Consider the following 18,753-nt stretch of genomic DNA (forward strand, 5'->3'; position numbering starts at 1 on the left):
TTGTGCATCACCAGCCTGACCAAAGCTGCTGGCAGAGCTTGCCCGCCTCTCCAGAGAAGAGCTTGTGCAAGGCAATAAATGCATGTTTTTTCCCTTCTTTCTCCCCCTCAAAGTCTTAATTCAGTTTCAGATGTCCTGCGTTGCTCTCTTTGTCCCAGGTTACCTCTCTCCTGGCACCCAGCTGCTGTGAAACAAATCTTGGTGCCATCAGGGTGTTGAAGGGGGGCCTTCTGCTTGTCCCTGGCTTTGCAAGTGCTCACCCTGGCTGGCAAGCATGTGTTGGGAGGGTGCTGGGCATGGGATTTAGGTTGTAGTGGGGGGATATTTGGTCACTGGGTAGAGTAGATGACATCTTACGGTCTCTATTTGTGTATTCTGTGATTATGGGTTATGCCAAGTTGCTGCTGTAGGATATTTGGGGGATGTGTAATGGCAGGTCCAGCCCTGTCTTCTAAAGGTTTTCCTTCCAGCTGATGTATGGGTGCAGAAAGTATGGAGCTGGCACAGCTTTCTTGGCATTTTAACGTGTGAGTTTTATGTGGCGTAATTTTGACCCAGATGTGTCTTGCGTTAATATCCAGCCATGGCGAAGTGCAGGTTTGTTGTTAGTCCATGCTGTAGCTCTGTACTAAGTAAAACGGCAGAGAAAATATTTTCATCTTTCAGAATATTTCTTTTGGCTTGGTTCAGTAAGGGAAAGTATGAACCGACTTTGGAACTGGATGCCTGTTGGTATGGGTCAGTCCTGCCCTCATTGCTAAGGCGAGCTGTGTATGTTTAACTTAAATGGCAGTGAGTATCACGGCGTGAAGACTCCTGTCGTGTTCTGACAAAGCGTGCTATGGTCATCTATTGCTCGCAGGTCTCCTTTCCCAGTCCTGTGCAGTGTATGACAAGGCTGCGCGTTCCTGGTCTGTGGCCATTCGTGTAAGATCTACTTTTGTTCTGAATGTGCTCAGTCCTGTCAAGTTTCACAGTTTGTGTTGAAATTTTTGGCGTTGGCTAGACGGGTACAATTCCAGTAGTGAGGTCAGCAGCACAGCTCATGCATATGCAATAGGAATGAAGTGTCATCAGCTGCTGGGTTACAAAAATGCAATGAGCTGGGGCATGAGCTGGACTTGTCCCCACTGCTGTCATGGCCAGTTGCTGCTGAAAGCTTCATCTGCTGCTGAAATGTGCCCCCCTTCCTGGGGCTTTGGTTTCTGGCTTTGCTGGAATAAGCCGTGATCGCTTGTTTTTTTGTTTTGGTTTGTTCTTTTTTTGTCACTATGTTCTCCATTCCACTTGTCTCTGATGGAAGCTTTTCCTGTTATCCTGCTGCTTAATGAAGAAGCCTCGCTGTTCCTGGAAGATGTTGAATTGAATTAAATGGATTAGAAGGATAAGTTAGAAAAATGTAAATATCCAGGTTTCTGGAGTTTCCTTGAAAATATAATATAGCAAAGCCTGCTTTTTCTTCTGCTGTTCCTTTCCTTTCACCTTTTGTGATTCTTTCACCCATAGCAACATTGCAATTATGTGTATTTTCTCCAAAGTTAGTGGGACAGTCAGTTATATGGGAAACCGCACAGCTGGGATGTCACAGGAGTATACCACAGGGATCATTGAGTCTCTAGTGTGGTACTCAAGAAGATAGTGATTTTGCAGGTAATACAGGCATTAGCATTATTCATGCTTAATGTAAAAGAGATGATCTGGGACTGTGTCTTTTTTGAAGACTTCTTCCCCTCTACTTTTTGTGGTGGCATTCCTGGTTTGTGTTCAGTAAAATGTGGGTGAACATACTGAACACGTGTGTGCCTCCTTGTCTCCTCTGCTGGAGCAGTGACCAGGGGATTGTTCAGGTATTTATAGATTGTTCTCCTTGCTGGGAACGCCGGGGCGCCAGCCCAGGGCTCACTGTACCTTCTGGGTATGGTTTTCATTGCCGTGTTTGCAGCAGACCTTATCGATGGTTACAAGAAGTGCACTCTGATTTTTGGCTTGTGGCAGCGGCACTGGTTGAAATGATGCTGAAAATCTTCTGAAATCTTTCTTTAAAATTATTTCCAAATGTACCCTCTGTGCCTGGTTTGGGATGTGAGGGTCGGGAGGCCTTGGCGGTGCAGCTGGGATTTCAGAGCCGCTGGCCTCAGCAATGCTCCCGTGAGGACTCTGAAGTGGTTTTTGAAAACAAGCAACATCTTCGTACAGTTTCATATGCCTGTCTGAGAGATGACTGCTATTTGCTTTGAAACCTAAATTTTCCTGGAAGCTTGATGCCAGACATTGTTTCTAGATAATAAATCCCAGTGGCTGCATAGTTTCCAAGGTCATGCTGTTTATAAGCCCTGTTTATAAGTTTTCCTGCATCTCTTAGCACGTGTGGGTAATAGGGATCACCGCATCCAAATACATTTTCCCCTGGAGTGGGAGACACAGCGATGCTGGTGCTGCCTGGCCTCATGCTGTAATGCTGGGAGTCCCTGAGCTGAGCAGTGCCCATGAGCCCTCCTTTTGGAGAAGCTCGCGCATTTCTTCTGCAGGTGGTACAGCTGATGGGCTTGCATGAGCAGGAGTCAGGTAGTGGGGAGCAGACAGGAGTGCCGTGTCGTGGAGCTGGCTCCCATCCTGCATCCTGCCCCTGCCTGCGGGTCCGGGTGGGAAAATGCTGTTGTTTCAGATGCTTTTCTTGGGCATGCAGTTGCTTCTGGCCAAGTGGTCGCTTGGTTTCTGCCATCATCTAGGCCAGCCCCAAACCACTGGAGGACAATGAGAGAAACCCCCTTGCCACCCGCTGCCTCCCTGCTTTGGGGCTGGACATGGTTTGGTGAAGTGGCATCATAAGGATGCGCAAATGGCCAAGTGTTGATGATAGGACTTCAGTGATTCTCTGTTTGCTCATCTGGAAATTCAATTTTCTTACCAAAACCCACAGTTTTGGGACATTTCTGGGCAAGGATTTAATAGTGGATGGCTGCAGCGTATTCTTATATTGCTAGAATTTATTTCTTTCATAAAATAGTTCCGCATCTCTTCTAGTGTGCTGTGAAATACTGTGGGGGAGAGCTGCGAGTGGGCAAGATGCGATGAAGTGAAGCGGGCGATTGAGGGCAGGAAGCTTCAGGTCCTTCTTTACTGCGGCAAGTTTGATTCCCTGAACCCAGAGGCTTAATTTTGCCATCATGTAACTTGTGGAGCCCCTCTGAAGTCCATGGGAAATAAGTTTGTGTAAGTTGCTTTACCACAGTCTTTGAGTTGCTGGTGTAATTTACCTCCATATCATTAAGATATAGCAGTAAAAACAGTGTAGCTATTGGTGGAAGTGAAAAAGGTGAGAGCAGCAGTATTGGGGGTGTTGCTGCTCTCCTTCTGGCCTGCCTGCAAGCACTGCTTTCTGAGGCTTCAGAAACACATCGCTTGTTTTGCTGAGATTTGTTACTATATCCTGTAGCTGTGCATCTTGAATCTACTAATACTTTTAGATTTTGGGATGATAGACTCTGTTGCTAAATACATGCACTTTACATGCATATTACATGCATCCACTACCACCTAGTATACACATCAAACGCCTTTCCCATGTCTGGAACATTGAAACTCTAAACTAAAGTAAAGTCAGCTCTGGGCAGACTTGCACGTGTGTGATGGCTTTGAGGTAATCACGGGTGCAGTGGTTTTGTGACAAATGTTTGCATGTGTTCAGACTTAATGTGGTTTTAGGTGCTACTGGTGCTTTCAAAACCAACTTCTCAACTTTCTGTGTCCAGTGTTCAGATGCATATGTATGTTGAAAAAGGCAGTATACAGTCAGTTGAAACAACAGTTTTCCAATTTTTCTTCCAATTCCAAAGCATATGGAAAACCTCCTTTTTAAACCAAATACAAACAGGTTGTAAGTGTAAAGCAGGCAAACAGCTGTCTAGGCAGAAACAGCTGCAAGACATGTATAGCAGGACCGGTACTACTACTGAACTCTGGTTTCATTAAGTATTATGTAAGAAGGAAAAAGTGAGAAGTATTTGAAATTTAAGCGTGAGTCATGTGCATGCAAACGTCCGGGAAGTATTACAGCCCAGTGTTTTGGCATTATATAGCTTCAGGATATCTTTCAAGGCATCAAAGTTTTTGCACTGGTTTGTTGCTGTGACTTTACAGCAGTCAGGGATCTTTAAAACAAAGCTCTGTGATTCCAGCAAGCTCATCTGGCACCACTTAGCTTGGGCAGTTTCTTTTTTCTACATTATTTATTCTTTGTAGAAAATGAATGGCTCTGGAAAAATGCTAATTTTGGGAAGCATTCTATGACCAAAAGAAAATCAAAATCAGTGACTGCCTTGTGGAAAGCCCCCTGGGAAATGATCTTAAGGGTTCGTTTATAGTGTACTACTAGTTTCTGTTTATGAAGCTGACAGCCTCTTTGATGACCAAGAAAAATAAAAAAAAAAAATAAAGCACTGATTTCCTTGAAGGAAGACAAACTGAAGCATTCAGTCTAAGTAGTTCAGAGTTTTAACTGCCTGTTTCTTATTTTCTCTTTGTCCCTGGTGGCAGCCAGCAGGACAGTCAGCAGTGGTGTGTCCAGAGCGTTACCGTTTCCTTCCAAGCGTGATTGTGTTCGCAGCAGAGAGCCCTTCAGCTGGGCGATGGGAGGTGTGCTACGCTGCCGAAGCTTTGTGCTAGCATCCTCACACATACAGCAGCGTGGTTGTGCCTTCATTTGCGATTTAGCTCTCTGTGTAAGCAAGATGAGAGTCTGGCCCAGAGACATGTAAATGCATAGCTGAAAAGTCCCTTTAAGCGATGTTTAGTACTTGCCTTCCCCCCCACCCCCACCCCCCAGTGCTTTCATGTATAATAATTGAACTTATGTGCACATAAAATAATAGCTGGAAAAGTTACAGGTGACAGTAGTGTTAGTCTTCTGGGCTGTTGCTGAATAAGTGCATCTGAACACTTTAACCAAAGATTTTAAATGTGGGTGATTGTAAGTGTATCCTGAAAAGACTTAATACGGCTTTTCATGATTTGTTTTTCCTGCTGAAATACTGAAAATATGGAGTGGCAAATATAAATCTTTGATGCATAGAATCTTAAGAAGAAAAATAAATTGTGTATGCTGGTATTTGATATTCTTTTTAATGATGGTGCTTCAACAAAATTATACACAGCCTCAGAGTGATTAAGTTGATCTTGCTGCACTGACCCTTACCTTAGCAGTTCATTGATGGCTTCTGAAGTGGTGTCTTTCTAAAGAACCTCCATATATGTTTTCATTGGAAGCATTTAAATAGTAACCACTTTTCTGACAAAATGATCATCAGTGGTAATAATTCCAGTGTCGATTTGGAAATGTAAAAATTTTGCCTGTTCCAGCTCTGTTTCCTCGCAGGCTTCCCCTGCTCTGTCGTGCCAAGTGCTTCAAGGGAGAGGGGGTGGGAGGTCTGGAGCAGGTCGGGGGCCTTTTTTGGGCTGTTTCGCTTCCCCTCTCACAGCTTAATGGCTGGTTGTGCTTCCAGGCAATGTTAACAGCTACATTTCTGACCTGAGTTACTAATAATAAGTTTTACTGACCAAGCTGTGCTGCGAATGCAGTGCTGTTCAGTTTGGGATCTCCATGCCGTAGCACTGGCGCAGTCGCCGCTCTTGCGCCATACCCCTTCATGGCATTGGGTCTGTGTCATGCTGGACAATTTTCAAATGTCTCCTCATGTGAAAACATTTTCTCCAGATATATTTGATGGGAACTGCCAAGAACACTGAGAGCAGATAGAAAGTTAATTAAGTGTCCTGAAGCTCAGATTTGTGGCCACCTCTTTCTTCCCGTGCCAGGCTCCCTCTGGGTTTGAGAGATGGTTATTCCATACGTTCTGTGTGAAGCTTTCAGAATGACCCTGAAGTAAGTTTCAAAGTATTCAGAGCCTCTGTTTAGGGCCAGACTTTTCCAGAGAGTGTTTTACCTGGTGGACTGAGCTCTTCTGAAAACTTGGCCACTCATTCAGTGCCTGGAGAGAAGTGATGTTCAGAGTCTGGTCCCGCTGGTGGCGTACCTGCCCTGAAGATCTTGCAGTGGGATCTAGTCCAAGCTCTGCTGGGGTCAGTACCAACTTTGAGCTTGACTGGGCTGTAGAGCAGGGCAGCAATCTGACCCATCTAGCTGTTACAGGAGATCCAGAAAGTTTCTACAGTGTCATTTAGCACAAACATTTCTCCATGCTATGGAGCTTCTTCCTGAGAGTGTCTGCTGGCTGGAAGCCAGGACAGAGGATTTTGGGGTCTGCAGGGGACCAAGGGCATGGGACCTCCATGGTGATGGTGGCAACATCAAATACATCATCTGAGCCTGCAAGTTTCTAGCTCTCCATTCCCTCCCTGAGCCTGGGTGTTTAGAGGCAGAAGGGACGGTCAGACGCAGCGTTTCCTCTCCGGATGGCTGCAGGGGGAGGCTCTACGGAGTGAACCTCAGCAGCTCTGCGGCTTTCCTGTAGCTGGGGACCAGCTTTCCTGCTGTCAGGATTAATCTGTGCTTTCTGAGCCCTGACAATGATACTGACCTGAAAATGGTATAGTTTACTGGGGAGGGGAATTACCCCTCACTCTAGTCATTCTGGTTAAAAAACCAGGCAAACAAAATTCCTGTTAATATTCATCAAAACTGTCCAGTCCAAATTAATATGCTTAACTTGGTTCCTAGTGTCATGTTAAGAAATGTTGTCCTCAGTTGTCTAGTATTTCCTTCTGCTGGGGAGAGGAACACCACAAGAAGAGTCGTGTCATGGTGTGCTGGTTCATCTGGCTTAGGCTTGGAGCTGGAGAGCGTAAAGGCAAACAGCAAAATTGTTAGAAAAAAATATCAGACTTCAAAAACAGGGTTTTAATCTTTTTTTTCCCTGATTTGAGACTTTTCTTAACAGAACCTTTTGCCCATGTTTAGCTTTTCCATCTGGAATGTTTGGGTTTTTTTCTGTTTTTTGACCAGAAAAGTACATTTTGGAACTTAGGCAAACACCAAGCTGCAGCTCCCTGAGCTGCCTGGGTGTTGGGGCGTAGCGTGTACCTCTGCCGCAGCTTGCTGCACTGCGTGTCTGTGGAAGGTGGCAGTGAATTTCTTTCATCTTCCAGAAAATTGTCGTCTTAAGCATCAGATTAACAGGGATAAATCAATACAAACATTGGAGAGAGGATTTTGGCTGTGTGTTGCTTTGCAGCTGGGGATTTCAAGTTGTCTGGTGGGCTGAGTGATGTTTTCAAGCGATTGTTTGCGAGGAGTCTGAGGAAGCATTACTTCAGGTACAGAAACAGCCAATTTACAGATTTCTCATACGTAGCTATTTTAAGGCAGAGGTGAACCCAAACCTAGAAGCATCTGCATGTATGTGCAGAGGATGAAGTAAGATATTTCTGTGGTTGGCTTGCTTATCCCGTAGTGTCCATATTGTTTTCTGTGCTGCCAGTCCCAGCATTGCTGAATAATATTAAATCAGTTTTAATGTGGGGTGGTTTTTTGCTTTGTGGTTTGTTTTTTTTTTCCTTTCTTTCTTTTTTGCCTAGTCCATGGCAATTTTCTGTGCCTGACTATAAATTTGAATCAGAAAATGTAGAAGCTTGAATCTTGTCCCAGTGCTTTTAAGAAGAAGCCTGTACAGCGTGGATCTGCACAGGCTTCAGTTTTCACAGCTGTGCTCTGTTGTTTGGGTTAGAATCAGAAGGAAGGATATTTTGAAAATTTTACGCTGGTCCTCTCGATAGTTAGGCTGAAAGGACCTATTGAGCTTGGTACTGTGTGTCTGAGAAAATCCTGATAGTAAAGACAACTTTGGTGCCTGCTGCTAAAATGAACTGCTGGAGGGATGTGCAGTGCTGTTAGAGTGCTGGGCTGTTAATTTTTCTCTTGGGCAGCAAGGAGTGAACCCAGCAGTGACTCCCGAGATGCCTGAAGCCTGGTGATCCTCCAGCCGAGGACAAGGCACAGGGGTCGGCCCGGGCTCTGAGCCTGTCCCCTTCGTGGGCTGGGCTGCCCCTTGGGGACTGGATTTGTGACCCTGGCTCCCCCCGGGCTGTGCAGCAAGGCCACCAGCAAAGCTGCCTGTCGGGATACGTGGTTGGGGTGACGGGGAAGCGGAGCGGAGCCCCCTCTGTCGCATGCTTTTTGGTGGAGCGTCGGCGCCAAGGTCTGCAGAAGGGATGTTACTTTCTGCGAGTTGGGACAGTCCACTTTGATAAATGTGTGTTAAATCACTCAGATTTAAGAATGCAGTCTTACCTCCAGGCCTTTGAATCCATTAACTTTTATCTTGCCATTTGAGATGGCAATATAACTTTTCAGTGGTTTATAAGGAATGTTAGGAAGCATTTGTCTGTGAGTGACTGTTTTGTTTTGATCAGGTGTGTAGAGGCTCTTTTTTCATTAAAGAGCCTGAAGCTTCCTGCCAGGATTTGTAACATTTTCAAAGGGCAACGCGTTACATTTGTACCTCTAAAATACAGAATTGCTATAGAAGGAAGAGTTGCACAGTTTGAAAGACTACAGGCGCTGAGATGGGTCATGCTGTTGCCTTTTCCTGCAGATCAGCATTGCAATATTTAGTTCTTTCTCTTTCTTGTAGCTTTGAGGTTGCATGGAAGTCCTTGTACCTCCCCTTCGCAATCCTGCAGCTTCTGGCTCGGTAATGGGACGCACACTTCCAAGAAGTTACCCCACTGCAAAGACTTGGGATTTTGTTTTCCTCAACAGTGACAGAGTTCAGATCATTTCCTTGTGGTGTCCAGGGGGGACTGGGCCTGCCTGGTGTAGGAAATAGCCTCATCAGAAATACCAGGCTTGCTGCAGGGTCTGTGGAGGTGAAGGGCGGCCTTTCTGTGCATTACGGTGAGTCTGGGACCTGTCTCTAAACGAATGAGATGATTGCTTTTCATAATCAAGGGTCATGAAAAGCCCTGGCACTTCAGGACAGTGGAAAAGTATTCACTGAAGTTCTAGTTAGTCACTGCTTAATTGTTCCTTTTCTGAAGACACTCTCCCACATGCTTCTCAGGTTTAAAATGCTGACAAGTTTCAGGCTGCAGAAGTGGTGGAGCTCGTCTTCCCTAAGGAGAGTCACATTTGAAGAGATCGTAAGCTGCAAGTGATAGCTGAAATGAGTTATGGTAAGATCTTCACCTGGAAAGAGACATCCCAGAGCTGCAGCTTAGGGATTTCACCCCCATGTTTGGCCAAGCTCCCACCAGTTTTCTGAGCTTGGGACAGGGCTCCAGCAGGTCAGAGCAGGGCTCCAGCCGTGCGGGGCAGCGAGGTCTGCGTAGGTATAGGTATCTGGAGATGTTTGTCAGAAAGGCAGAATCTAAGGAGGCTTTAGACTAACGTAAAATGCTTTGTAGAGATGTAGAGCTTCTGGGAGTGGGAGGAGTAGGTCAGCAGCTGGGGACCAGAGAGGTCCATGAGCAGTCTGGGGTCAGGCACAGCCTGGGAGCCCTGTCTGCAGAAACTTTGCACTGAAACAGCTCACTTCTGGTTGGTTTAAATTATTTTCAGAGGGCATTTATATTGTTTTTTTTAGGTTAGGATTTTTATTTCTCAACATCAGAAGTTATTCATGCTGCTTACATGATCTTAGAAAACTAGGCACATGCAGTGGGCAGCATTGATGAGGGAAATGCCCATACCTTGTTTGTTCTGAAGTTTACTGCACCGATTCTGGAAGTAACAGCCTGACCTTTTGTTCCTCTGTTATGGTCTGAGGGTGTTCTTGTGTGGATGTGGAGCTTTCCAAGATAAACCAAGTGAATGTGGTTTGGCATTTAAATCACTAATGTTGTATCAAGCTAGAGAATTTCAGAAGCCATTAATGTCTGAAGAGATGTCATTTTGTTCACTTGGGAATAAACTTTGCTCCTTTCTATATGTGGGTCTTTTTTTTGGTCCAAATTCAGGTCTTGAGAATGTTGGTATAAATCTAAGTGCCATTGCTAATGCCAGTGGAGCTACTCTGTGTTTCTTTTACTCTGATTGAGTTTAAAAGTCCAAACCTTATCTGATTTTTTTCTTCCTTTTCTTTTTTTTAAAGAGTAGATATATGTGACAAGATTTAATGTCTAAGAGAGCTGAACTGAGCATTTCTGTATGACTCTTTGGAAAGTGTGTGTTATTGAAGTCGCTCTGGACCGGGTCCTGATGCTGTTTGGATAAGGGGCTGCTACGTATCAGACAGAGGAAGGTCTGTGTCACACTGTGAGCTCACAGCCCACTTGCTTTGGGGTGGGGGGAAAACTGCTTTACAAAATAATTATGGAAGTGTTCATAAGCCTCACAGTCACACGGTTCCTCCCCTCTGCAAGGGGAAAAGGGAGCCTGGGTCCCTCACAGGCGGGTCGGTGCGGGGCCGTGGCGGCTGCCCCAGCAGCAGGCTCAGAGCATCGCTGGCTGTCGGCCCCAGTGCCCCACAGTGCCCGCAGCCGCCTCCCGGCACAGCGTGCAGCCTGCTGCCCGGCTTCGGAGCCTCAGCAAATATTTTCAGCTGAAAATCATATTTCTTGTTTGTGAATCCAGTCTGTTCCTGAGGCCTTTTCTTATTTTCATATTTTCTTGTGAAAACTTCATATATTTGTTTCTTCAACAGGTTTAAAATGCCCACTCTGCTTTTTATGCTTTTTTAATGCTTTCCGCATTTCTCAGGAACAAAAAAGTGTTTCTTACCCAGCAGCCCTCATTACAGAGCTGAAGTTAGAGAGCAGTCTGCCTCATCCTGGGGAGAAAAAACATTGTTCCTAACATTTTCTTAGTCTCAAATCCATACATGGGACAACAGGAAAGTGCAGTCATATTCTTCACCGTTACCCCAGAATCCATCTGGTGATTTCTAATTTTTTTTTTAATTTTTAAACAGCTTTCTGGGAGGTTTTAAAACTGGTATCCTTATTGAGCTTTACAACTTGGTATAAAACTGCATAAAATCAGACTGAAACATTTGCTTTAAAATAACCTAGTCCTTACAGTGCCATACCAGTGCCACATGTGACTTCCCATATCGGTAGTAAAGCGATGCTGTGAGTTTGAGGAGTCAGATAACGAAGATAGTCACTGTTAATCATTGCAACTGTGCTGCAAAGCCATCAACACAGAGCCATTATGGCAGTGTAATACAGTTTCCAGAAAAATTACAGTCTTTGTAGCATCCCAGTTAGTAGATGTCAACAGGCAGCAGTACAGTTTTATTTAAGATAGTTTAATTAAAGCCCTTTTGTTAGGACTCTCCAGCTAAAGGAGCAGGTGAAGGCTGCCTTTGCATTGCCAATGGGATTGACTGGCCAGGGAGGGAGCAGGGCTGTCGGGACCTCTCTGCGGGACTTGGCGACTATTTTGCAATGGGAACAAACTGACACAGCACAACTTGTCCATCTATTGGAGGTGTGGAGCATATTGGACTTTCAAGCATATCATCACCTCCTTAATGTAATCAGTTTTTTCCACTTGGAAGGAGGTGATTGCAGTGCCCACAATGTGAAGGCGACGTTGTGTACTGGATCCTCTACGCTGTGCAGTGACGTTACCCTGGTGAACAGAGGGTGTGATGCTGTCTGCACCAGAATAACACCACTTGCTTTGCCTGGGTGATTCACAATACTTGGCGTCATTGTCACACTCTTTGGCCCGTCTAGTTCTCCCTGTGTACAGACACAAACAGGGTGCAGAGTTGCTAACGTCCACACTGCCAGCAGAGCAGGGATTTGGGCTGGCAGTGCACACTGTCATAGAGAATTGGGCTGTAATCTTGTGCTTTGCAAAATTCTCATGGACGCGGTGGTTTGTACGGGCCCAGCCTTCGAACGAGGCTTTGGAAGAGAGATGGGAGGTAGATGCCTGCCTGAGACTGCTGTGTCACTCAGTGCCTTCAGTTGCTTCCCTGCCTTGATAGATCTGTCCAGGAGCTAAGGGGATCCATAGCAAGAGTTTGTGCTGTAAAGGCTGTGCGGTGATTTACTGCTGGGTCTGGTTATCCCACGTGGTGGTTTACTGCACCCTGCATACAGATCCAAGGTTTGCTCTAGGAAATATTTAATGCTGTTCTGCTTTGTACGCCTGGCGGTCAAAAGGGAGTGTGGTTTTTCTAGCTAATCATCATCTCTTGCAAACTAATTCTAAGTAAAAAAAAAAAGCAAAGACAAAGTGTGTGGAGTTTGGCCAGTGCTTAGTAACATCTGAAACAACTAGTCCAATGCAGTGTTATTTCTCAGACTTGATTTCACTGAACTTGTGTGGGATTTTGAAGTTTTACCCTGTGTAGCTTATCTTAACTTTCACTGTGTGGTTGTTGTTCTTTGTGAATTTTTTTTTTTTCCAAGCCAGTGGGTCAATATAAAAATTACTTTAAACAGCGGATGTGCGATGACTTAAAAAAAATAATGGTCATCGCCACCAGCGCTTACATTATAGATACTCCACTGGAAGTTAACAGTGAAGGGTCTAATGGGCAGGATGGTCACTGACAGGGGGCGAATTTGCAAAGATCTGGAATAAGTCTCCATTCCTGGGTAGTATTTGGTGGAGGGATGCGTCCTTCTCCTTTGGAACTGGCACAGGGTCAGCAGGGTGCTTTGGATGGCGGGGAGGCTGCCCTCTTCCCTGCTGTGTGAATGAGCATTTCCTTGTTTTTGTTTCTTGGCTGTTTTGCCCTTTCCTCTCCTCCAAGAGCAGCCAGACCTCAGATGCTGTGCATTCATCTGCTGAGGCACTGGATGAACAAAGGCTGGGTCCTCACCTGGGGAGCTGAAGAGTTACAATGGGGAGCAAGATGATTTCAGTTTCTAATGTGCATGTTTGGATTAATATCTTGTTAACCCTGTGTTAACCCCTAACGCCTTGTGGTTACTAGCATAAATATTTATTCTTGGTATGTAGCTACAGAAATGTGGTGGGATTAATGCTAAATTGTTAGTACTTTTAGTCAGGTTTAAGTAAAATCAGTTTGTCAGACTGCTTCCTTTTGTGTTGTTTTTTTTTTTTAATTGGCAAGAGTATGCACAAACAGGGTTCAGATGGCCAGAGCCTCCAGAATCTTATTATCTTAATTGAAAAATGTCACCCTTTGACATTAATAAATGATTTAGCTAGTACATGATTTAGTCACTGGGGAGAAATGGAATTGACTGTTACAACCATCCTTCACTTCTAGATGATAATGATAAACTACAGCCCACAGCTCTTAAGAATTAATAGCTCTGGGCTTAGGACATTATTTTTGTATATTAGAACATCTCAATTCCATTATATTTGGTAACATTTTATTCTGGAATACCTTTACATAGAAAAATCTGGAAGGTGCACAAAGGACATCTTCCTGTATCCTCTAATGTCGCTCTTCAGCTCTTTTACAGCCTCCAGATGCGTTGCCAGGGCTCTGCCTCTTCTTTTTTAAAAAATCAAACTGTTTTGTTTCTGTTGACTATTCTTCACTTACAGGAGGAAATAAGTTGTTTAGACAATGTGTGGGGATTAGCTGTATACTGAACTACCACAGTAAACAAGTAATTAATTCTCGTCAAAATGTATACTGTGCTCTGTGTGTGGATTTTATGGAGTCTTCTGGAAAAGAAAATATTTTTCTGTGTAAAAAGCATTTCCTACCCAGTGACTAGCTGTAAAAGAAACAGCTTGAAAATATTTCCTGGCCGAAGGAAAGGATCGGTGCATACTTTTGGTTTGCTGTTGTGGTTAACTTCACTATGTTTTTCTAGCACTTATTCAGTTTTTCTGTTTTATGTACCTAGTGTTAATAAACAGAGGTACAGAAATGACAGTCCATCTGAGCCAACCGGTTTGATCTTTTCTTTTCTTTTGCTAACGCCGATGCTGGGATTTTGCAAAGGATAATCTGAGGATTCAGGCTTGGCTTTGCTTCTGTTTGAAATGACTGTTAAAATACTGATGACTTTGCTGCTGGATCAGGGGCCTAAGAGTTGCGCCTTGGGTTTTTTCCTTTTTTTTTTTTTTTAAAAAAAAAAAGAACTAGATCAGTGGGCAAAATATAGCATTAGTGTATTGAAGGAGATAAGTGGGTAGGTCAGTGTGCCTGCTAGAGCACTGTGCACGAGGTGTGCACCGCACGTGGTTGTGCAAGTGCAAGCGCAAGCTGGAGTTTGCCATGAGATGTGTTTCAGAGTACAGCCAGTGACAGATGGGTTTTGATGACCAGCTTTTGCCTTTAGAAATAAAAGTGTAGTGTTTATTTTGTCTTCTAAACCAGGTTAGTGAATAACTCTTAGCAGTATGAGGTGACGTGCAGCTGTTGGTTTGCAGAGCGTAGAAGGTGTTTTTTATGCTGTCACCAGTCGGCAAAGGAAAGTTGGGATTGGCAAATACTGGTATTTCCAGAAAATGAGAAATCAAAGGTGGCAAACACATATGTCCTCAGGATTTCTGCTCAGCCTCCCCATTAATGCAGAGTTTTTGCTGTTGTTGTCTGGCTTTGCCAGTTGCAGTTCTCCACGGGCCAGCGTAGGGGCTTTTGACACTTTGCGGGCAGTATTTCTCTGGCATTGCTCCCTCTTAGCAAGCTGCCCCACAGGCCCCCTGAGCTACCCATAACTCAGGAGGATGAAATTATTCTGAACTGTGAGCAGGCTTTTCCTTCTGACTTTTCCAGTATTACTCCAGTTGTTCTCACTCTCGCCCTCTCCCAGCCACCGCTCAGCAAAGCAGTGCGGTGTGTATTTGTATTGCCTAACCAGGTGCTTCCTGGGCAGCTCTGCAGTGTGGCCATTTTCTCGGGTGTCCTGACACTAAGGTTTCAGTGTCATTTTGCCGTTGTATTGTACTGCAAATGACTGCTTAACTTCTTGTCTGATTTCCTTTGCTGATTCCCGGCTGAGCTGTTTGCCTTCTTTCAAATCATGTATCGCTTTAGCCTGACCCTCATAGTCTGGGATTTCTGTAGTGCCTCATTTTCTATAGACGTGTGATTATGTGTGATTTGCTGCCTTAAATTGTTGTTGTTGCTTTTTTAGAGTTGGCTTTTATCTGTTACTGTCTCAGGCAACATCTAAAACTGTGATTCTGAGATGCTCGGAAAACCTGGAGGCAAATGAGAAGGTTCCTAAACTTATTCATCCCTTGCATTTGTTCATCCGTGACGGTTCCCTACTAACAGCTACGTTACAACTTTGGGAGATCGGGGGTGAAAGAAAGAACTGTTAGGGGTGGTGACCTCTGTGGTACCAAATGCCAGGCTAGACAACCCCAGTGGTTCTTTGGTAGCTGCGTTCTTTGGCAAAAATAGGTTTGAAATGTTTTTGAAGGCTGGGTACAGAGTGAAACCCATAAATAGATCCTGTAAACGTGCTCTCCTGAGTTGCAGAACATCCCTCAGTAAGTCAGACCTAAAGACCACGAGCTATTCATGCTGTATACATTCATATGTGAGCGTACAGCAGTGAAATTATCACAAAACTGGAACTAAAGCAAGATGTAAATGGAAAGGCTGTGCCAATTGAAATAATAAAAAGAGGTGGCATGTCCCTACTAAATGCTGTAGTGTAATTGCTATAAAAGCGTGCATGTATTTGCAATAACAAAGGTCTCGTTTCTGCAAAACTTCAGCCATATATGTATTTTGACCTACTGTGAGCAGCCACCATTGCCCACAGGCCTGTGCGCTGCATGGTAAGTAAGGGTCTGATTTCTTGCAGGACTGAGGCCTTGCTAAGTATTCAATGTTGCAATGCACATGTATTTTTTCCGGAATTGAAAACGTCTTTTATTCCCTGGGCTGAGCTGGCAGCCGGCACAGAAGGCAGTCTGCTTTATGTTTTATCAATCCAGGGAGAAGTCCAGCTCTTGTGAGCGTATTCTCATCTGCCAAGAGCATCAGTAGAAAGTTTAACTGTCTTCCACTCTCTTTTTTTCATTACTTAAATATGGCCATTCAGGGGGGCATTTTAAATATGGCGAGGAAGATGTTAGTGAATTAAGGGTAGAGGGTTTAACCCCACGATTTGCGAGGCTTTGCTGGCGGCCGGCCGCTGCCGGTGGCTGGATGGTGTGTGAGGATGCGCGGTCTGTGCCGGGAGGTGCTGTGGGAGCATCCCGCCTGCTGCGGAGCGGCCCCGGGCGGGCGATGCCGTCCCGCCGTGCCCCCCGTGCCCCTCGGTGCGGGGGTACTGCCTGCGAGCTGGGGCCTTCTTGGGGCACCTGCAGAGGTTTTCCTGTGGACCCTGGTTTTGGGGGAAACCCTGATTTAGACTATTTCTCTTTGCTGCCATCTATGCAGAGTGCATTCAGAGAGAATAAGCAGCCTGGTCCTGATGCCTTAGTTAAGCTATTACGTTCATGTTAATTAGTCTAATTTAAGCTGTGATGTATGGTGTAAAAATGGGCCTTGATCATTTTGGGGCTTGGCTGAAACCGTGTGATCCAGGGCTGCAAATAAACCCCTGACAGTGAGTGAATGCCGAAGGGATTTTTCAGATGATTCTTGCGCCTGTGTGTGGAGAAATGGGGATGTGTAAAAGGTTGTAGCTGAGGAAATTTTAAAAGTCTGTAAAGGCGTATTTTACTATCAGAGTTTCTTAATTATTAGAGTTATAGCAAGAAAATTTCTTGCATAAATTGTGGCAGCCCATTTCACTAACTGAACACCAGGTTTATTACTATATGAACTCGATAATTAGTTTGTAAACCATGCATAGGCATTTCATCCTGGTGGTTTTCTCGCAGAGAATAATTTGCCTTTTATTTGTTGAGGGTGGTTTTTTTTGGTGGAAACAGAACTCCCATTCATGATGGGCACAGCAAATGTAGTAAAACACTATCATAGCTGGGATTTGTTGTACGCTATGGATTTATGTCAAGAATGTTAATGATTTGTTTATGAATAAGTGAGCCTGTAGTATTGTGAAACAGTATCTGGCAGGGCTGCTGAATGGACATTTTGAGAGCAGAGGATTCTTGAACTGAATAAGCTGTAGATATTTGTCTCAAACTAGTCATAAGTAGGCTTATGGATTTTAAACAGAAGTGTTTATTTAATGCATTATCATTGTCTACAGTGCTCATCTGGCATATGTATGGGCCACTCGATAACAAGCAAAGAGGTTGTTAAGTATTTTTTAAGGGCAGTTAATCTCCTTCTAGTGGGCTTTAGTTTAAAAATAAGGTTTTCTTCCAGAAAGCAACACGAAGCCTTAAGCAGAGCAGTGTGATCTTTGCAGAGTCGGTGTGGATCAGGAAGGTACCCTGGATTTGCAGTGTCTCACTTGTGTGTAGCACCTAGTTTAGCAGAGCCACCACTTGAGTTTCCTGATGGAATTATCACTTGGCTGCCATTATGTTGTATGGTCCCAACTACGCACCTTCCTAATGAGGGCTTGGGAAGGGTTTACTGCTTTCTTCTGATCCCTGTTTTCTTGGAAGGATACCTACCGATGGGTAGGAGAGGAGGTTTATTCCCATCATGTGAGTCCAAAGACTGTTATCTCCTGTGTGTTGGAGAGTACTTGTAAGAAGTGAAACACAGTCTCTCAAAAGAAGAATTTCGGGGACTGGATTGAACTCCATACCAGGTAACGATTCCTTGCTTTGCCTGTTATAATTTGCATGGTCAAGGTGTGGGGTGTAATCACTGGGATATCAAATCAACTGACCAACAACTGATGTCCAGCAGCACAAAGTGAGAGCTCTGTCACTGTTTTGGACTCAAGTCCTTAATCAAACTAATCTGTGACTTTTTGTGCTATGTAAACATCATAAAGTTTCAAAAAAATCATTCCGATATTTATCTTCTCTCCAGCCATCCTTCCTGTAATGAGTTTTATAGCTGTTTAAATGACTTCAAATGCTTAACCTGAAGAAGGGGTTGTCACTCAAGTGGGATTCATGCATTTTTAAATGCAGCTAAGCCTGTTGGAAAAAATGCAGGTAGCAGATGACGTCTTTATTGCTGTAGCAGGAAGCTTTGTCTTGTGACTTCATGCACCATGGGCATCTGAGCCCAAAACAGAGGGACTTCAGAGCTGGATTTGGGAAGTGTCAGAGGCAGTTGATATTGTGCATCAGGGCTGCTGCGTGGAGCGTGACTAAACTCTGCCCGATAAATTATGGCATTTCTTGAAATAGTGCCTTGTACTTTTTAATGCGTTGGGCTATCAGCTCTGCATCAGTGGATGGTTAAAATGAAGCAAGAATTGCTTTAACATTAAAACTGTGCCTGGAGGACTTCTCTGAGAACTTGCTCATGATTATTAGGTGAATATAATATGGTAAGACAACCTTGCTTCTTTGCTGTGCTTTTTTCATACTGAGTGCGGTTTTGAAAGTTGAAACGTGTACAGATGGAAAGTAATGTTCAAATGGGAATGTCTTTGGAAGCTGTGCAGTGCTCTCTCCCTTTGAACGTGGATAGGGAAGAGAGGTAAGACACAATTTATTGAGATACAGCTTTTATAGAAGAATTGGATTTCCTCTAAATACGGTTTGATTGTGTGCCAAATGGAAAAGAGGCTGAAGCCAGAGCACTTCATGTGCGGAACTGGAGAAGAATCTCTCTTCCAAACCGAATGGGCTGGGGAAAAGTGAGCCTTGTATTGCTTGTTCCTTCTGTCATGTATGTACACATACAGCTAAATAAATGGAAAGATAGCTACCCTCTGTGGCGATTGATGATGATGATGAAGCAGCCATGGGGGCAGTCGGGCAAGCTACAATCTAACCTACTACAGGGTAACAACACCCCAGCAGTGTTTTAGGCAACCTAGGGCAGGTGGCATGGGTTGCCGTAGGTA

The 18,753-nt window shown here is 44.4% G+C and overlaps 1 protein-coding gene across 3 annotated transcripts in view; it reads left to right on the top strand.

Moving 5' to 3' along the window:
* Positions 1 to 18,753, top strand: part of PID1 (phosphotyrosine interaction domain containing 1) — a 105,510-nt gene that overhangs the window by 16,921 nt on the left and 69,836 nt on the right. Inside the window, exon 1 of one of the 3 annotated variants that reach the window (XM_075031806.1) lies at positions 17,518 to 17,535. The exons of the other annotated variants lie outside the window; for them this stretch is intronic. The gene's annotated coding sequence lies outside the window, so the exon portion shown is untranslated. Of the gene's footprint in view, positions 1 to 17,517; positions 17,536 to 18,753 lie in introns of those variants that run through there. 3 annotated transcript variants of the gene reach the window in all.

The sequence above is a fragment of the Buteo buteo genome, chromosome 7 (assembly GCF_964188355.1).
Source record: "Buteo buteo chromosome 7, bButBut1.hap1.1, whole genome shotgun sequence".
NCBI classification, from domain to species: domain Eukaryota; kingdom Metazoa; phylum Chordata; class Aves; order Accipitriformes; family Accipitridae; genus Buteo; species Buteo buteo.